Genomic DNA, 5,669 nt, shown 5'->3' on the forward strand with positions numbered 1-5,669 from the left:
CTCTGGGGTGGCGTCCCAGAGGATGGGCTGTTTCTCCTTGGGAGCTGCTGAAACTTGGGAAGAGTCTCACTGATAAGGCAAGGTAGACTCCACTTTCTTTAGTAAATTTATTTTAAGGGAAGTAATTTAAAGCTCACCTAAACTGTAGTTAAACCTCCCCCCCTTGGTTATCATAAACCAGAACAGAGATATAAAATGAGAACAGAAAATGCAGGACAAATTGAGAAGTAGGCAAAATATTAAGCCTCAACGGTCATCTGGACTCTGGCTGATAGCTTCTGGGAAAGGAAAACATTGTGATAATTGTGTGACAGTCTTATAAATTCCAAAACATGAGGTAATGTTTATTATGGAAAGCTAAAATCATACTTAAATTGAAAGTGAGACCCAAGTTGGGGAGACAACTCCCCTGGCTCCTGGTCAGAGCCTATCCACCTGACACCTCTCTAATAAAACTTTTTGTTTCTGTCTTTTTGGTCTCTTGTGAGTACTTCTCTCATTGGACTTGCTTCCCCTACCATCGCTACTGGATGTCTTGTTTTAAAGTCTGGGTTTTATAGACAGCTATGTTAGGTAGAAATATTATAAGGAATCAGACAGAGTTAGGCCCTTGAAGGAATCAGTGCAAGAAGATATGAACATATTACAACTGTGGCTGCAGGTGCATTCTTTGAAGACAAGGCCTCAAGATAAAAATGAATTTTTGAGACCTAGCTAACTCGGAGAGATAAAGAATGTACTATGATCAATATTGCCTGGTGAAATGAAGGCTAGATACATATCAGTATAGTAGATGGGTAATCAGGACCGCATGAGTCATTTCTCAAAATATAGTCTTGCTACATGACTTTCTTCCTTGTTGGATCAATACTACCTAAGCAACTACACTTGTAACCTTATGGGTTTTCAGAGTTTTGTCCCACATTGTACCCACCATGTGATTTTGCATCCACCTGGTGATTTTCTTCTATAAAACTTTCTTTGAGAAATGGGATTTTTCGCAACCACGTTTCCAGGTTCTCTTCTTTCTCTCTCAGGAGCTGAATTTCAGTCAATAAAATTTTCTCCTCTTGGTCTCCACTACTCCTTACAATTCTTTCTTCCCTTGGGGGAATGCAAACTTGACATACTGGATATCTGTAGCTTGCACATGGTAATATTTCCTTGGTATCATTGGCCTACACCGCTGAGAGCCCCGTAATTTATCTTGCAGTTTTAACAGACAGAAGTGGCCTTTCCTGTTTGTATTGTTTTTGACTTTTCTTAAAAACTTTTGCGTATGGAGAAATCGGAGCACAAACAGAATGCAAAGTTAAGAAAACCAAGCAGTTTATCTCCAGTACAGGATGCTCTCCTCATGCGTATTGATTGACAGGCTCATCACAAAAGTACAGCTTCTCTCATTTCCTGAAGCATTTCACAGTCACTAAACGTTCGTTAGCTGAGGTCCTAATTAAAGTAGGGTTGTTCTTTCAAGCTCTCCTATCCAATGAAGCAATACTATGGCTGTTCTCCACTGATAGTCTAAGATGATGTTGGACCCACGCAGTCCCTTGGGCCTTCCTTTTAAGCAGCAGACACACAGGGACTAAGCACTTCCTTCTTTTATTCAGGAGACTTCTTCAGCTTGTGATTAGGAGAACACCCTTGGAACACAGCTCTACTCCTTAAGAGCTGCAGGGTCTGTGCATGTTCCCACACATCTCTCTTCAGATTTCTTCCTGACATGTGTGTGAGATGAGTCACGTACTCTTCTGCTTACTGTGAAAATGATCACAGCAACTCATGCATGGGGAGTGGGGAGGGAACTGTGCACAGGAAGTACTTGCAGGCTCCCTAGACCCCATAAATCTGTCAGCTCAGGATGGAATTATGTGCCTGTTCATTCCTGAAGGGTCACACATAAATACATCAGTGGAAGACAATATGTAATTCAGCCCAGAGGGTAGGGAATGACAATTCATGATGAAGAGGCTAGAATGGAGGACTCTTTGCAGTTGTCAAAAAACTCTTCCTGGAGGAAAGTAATAACATTTCCATGAAAACAAGATTAAGAACAAATGCTTCGTTTATTTTCTTTGTCATTCACAGTCTTACATAGTGTCCATTATTAGATTACTTTTATAAGAGATGCAGCAGTAAACAAGCTTACACTTGTGTAACTATAACAAAGATTGTCCCTCAGACATAGGGCTTCTATCTAGAACATATAAAGAATTAAAAAATACCAGCCCCTCTAAATTCAAAGACCCAATACAAAAATGGGCAGCTGAGATGAATAGACAATTCTCAGACAAGGAGATACAAATGGCAAATAAATATATGAGAAAATGTTTAACATCATTAGTCATTCAAGAAATGCAAATGCAAACAACACTGAGATTCCACCTTACCCCAGTAAGAATGGCTAGCATTAAGAAATCAACCAATAACAAATGCTGGCGAGGCTGTGGAGAAATAGGAACCCTTCTCCACTGCTTGTGGGAATGCAGAGTGGGGAAACCACTGTGGAAATCAGTTTGGAGATTACTCCGAAAACTAGGTCTAGAGGTTCCATTCAACCCAGCTATCCCCCTGCTGGGTATTTTCCCAGAAGATCTAAAAACATCATATCACAGTGATATATGTGCACCTATGTTCATAGCAGCACAATTTGTAATTACTAAGATGTGGAAGCAACCCAAATGTCCATCCACTGAGGATTGGATAAGAAAATTGTTGTGCTTTTATATAATGGAATATTACTCAGCTGTAAAGAAAGATAAATTAGAAGCTTTTATAGGTAAATGGTCAGAAGTAGAGACCATACTCATAAGTGAAATAAATCAAACATACATGTTCAAGCCCCACATTGTTTCTCTAGTGTAAAGCCTGAAATAGTTCATTTAAACTAGGAGATATGATAGACATTGTGAATTGATAGGAAAGCACTCAAAGGTAAAGAGTAACTGGATTATGGAAAAAGAGAAGGGAAAGAACGAGAAAGATTTTATGTATGTATACGCAGGATAGTTAACATGGATGTTCTATTGTCTTGTATTTCCTTCCTGAAAGAAACTGTCAATGAGTCCTTGGTTGTTCAGCTTTGTATGTCTATATCTGTTTTCATGAGAAACCACTTTGAAGATATCAATATGTAATACAAGAAGCATTGTTAATTCCCTACCACTGTGTTTGTATCTCTGTACTGTCTGTACTGATCCTTTGCTATTTTGTAAAATGTTGTCTGTCTGTCAGTATTTTCCGCCTTTTATTTTTAAAATTACAAAAAAAAAACAAAGAAATTCAGAACTAATAAGTCTATAAAAGAAAACCAAAAGCAAGAGACCATGCAATTGTTCACACTGTTTAATGACACATTATTCCTCTGTTGTGGGCATTTTCTACTGACTTTGGGATAAGAATGACAGTAATCATTAGAGAAAATCCTGCTTTCTTACAATTGTGATTAAGACTGCACTGGTGCTGTGTGTTGTTGAGAAGGCCCCTGTTAGCATGTTGAGTCCACTCCTTAGGCTTCCTTTGCACTCATTCCAGGTGCTTTTCAACATTTTCCCAACAAACTTCAATACAACGGCTGCTAGAGTGTTAGGATTTTAGAAACAAAAGCAATTCCTTTATCTCCAAGAGCTATTAAAACTGTTTTATTTGTAAGGTCACACTTCTAAATATATGTTTTTTTGTTTTTTTTGTTTTTGTTTGTTTTGTTTTTTTTTTTTTGTATTTCTCCAGTACTGGGAACTGAACACATGACCTTACGCTTGCCAGGCAGGCACTTTGCCGCTGAGCTAAATACCCAGAACCAAGTATTAATTTTTGTAATCTGGAAAATAAAGAAACTGTCAGTGAGGTATTGGTTGATTAGCTTTGTATGTCTATATGTGTTTTCATGAAAAACTACATTGAAAATATCAATATGTAACACAATAAGCATTGTTAATTCCCTACCACTCTGTTTGTAACTTTGTAATGTCTGTACTGATCCTTTGCTATTTGTAAAACGTTGTCGATCTGTTAGTATTTTCCTCCTTTTATTTCTAAAATAAAAAAAATAAGAAAAAATGCTAGGAAGTACCAAAGCATCATATATTCAAACACCCAGAGGACTGCTCTTGTATACTTGTAAATTTCTTCGTAGGTCAAATAGATAAATAACTGTGACAAAACCAAACATGCAGCTTTAAATTCAGCTATTTCCATTGCAAAGTGAAACATTTTTTTCCCATAAAATTTCTTTGAAGGCATCATTTTCAGTGCTGTGTCTTATTCCATCCTAGGACACTGGCTATGACATAATCACACGGGCAAGAGGTAAAGCTGGAAGTGAATCTTAGGCTGAGTGAAGAGGTTGTTTCCCTCCCCACCATTGTGAGCCCTGAGATGAAGCCAACTCACAGCTGGTTCACATCCCATGTTCCCCTCAAATGTCACCTGGTCACAACCCCTCTAGGGGACATGAGAGATGCTTGAACTGGAGTCCCTCAGCTGCCCTTGTTGCTCACAGCGTCTACTGCTCCAGTTCACTAGTGCATTTTTTTTCCTGTGGGTCTGTGGAATCTTCTGCCCTCATTGCGTCTCCATAGATTCAGTCCTCCTTTCTAACAGCAAACTGGGAGTCAGGGAGACAGTGCAGCTTGCCAGCTCTGCTACTCGGCATTGAAGTCTGTCTCTCACTTTCTCTATCCTTTATATTTTTGTTTTACTGTGCACAACTTTTGCTACACTCTGCATTATGCAAACTTTCAGGAATCACTCCACTTTAAAGCTTTTACCTATTAATGGTTAATAATTATCAAATTACTAATAATTTAGATTAATAATGAAGGTTAATAATTATTAAATATTTGCCGAATGTGTATTTTCTATCAACATTTGTTATGTACTGCCTTTTAAGTAAGGTTTACATCAGCAGTATTCTATTTCAATGATGTGCTATTCTGTTTTAGGCATCCCCAGCACATTTAGCAGCTTATTTGGTCTTTACTTCATATGTGACAGTGCTACCTGCAACTCCAATTTTGATAATAAAAATGTCTCCAAATGTTGGAAAAAGACATTAGGAATCAAAGTAACCTGCTAATTGCCTACTAAATACCATTACTTCAGACATGCTGCCCTAAGATATGTTAACTTTCAATTTAAAAATTCCAGAAAATTTTTTGTGATATCCTTTCACAAGTTCTCCCTGAAGAAGATCATAAATAATTATCCACATTCTTCTAAATTAGGTCATGAGATCCTCAATTTCAGAGACTCCTTCGGTACACCCAGTGGAAAAGTACATTCTGGTCCTCAAAGATAAGGAGATAGAAGCAGAATGTGGAAAATGGTTCTTATAGAATGCTCCTGTGGTACCAGCATTGTGTGAGTGTGAGGAGTTGGCATCATAATTCAACTTAGCAACTTTGTGCCTTCGTCGGAAAGTAAAACACAAATGGCAGGGAATTAACTCAGTGCAAAGTCCATGAGATCAATCCTAAGTACGGAAAGAACACAGGAGAAACAGAAGTAGAAGGATCGGGGAGGAAGAAGAAGAAGCAGGTGGAGAATGAGGAGAAAAAATATATGAAGGAGCAGCAGGAGGAGGAGGAAGACAATGTCAACTGGCCTTGCTAAGATTTCTACTATTTTATTTCTATTAGTTCAGACAAGCTTTTTAATAATCACAC

This window comes from Chinchilla lanigera, unplaced genomic scaffold (assembly GCF_000276665.1).
Source record: "Chinchilla lanigera isolate Chin_1 unplaced genomic scaffold, ChiLan1.0 scaffold00209, whole genome shotgun sequence".
NCBI lineage: Eukaryota > Metazoa > Chordata > Mammalia > Rodentia > Chinchillidae > Chinchilla > Chinchilla lanigera.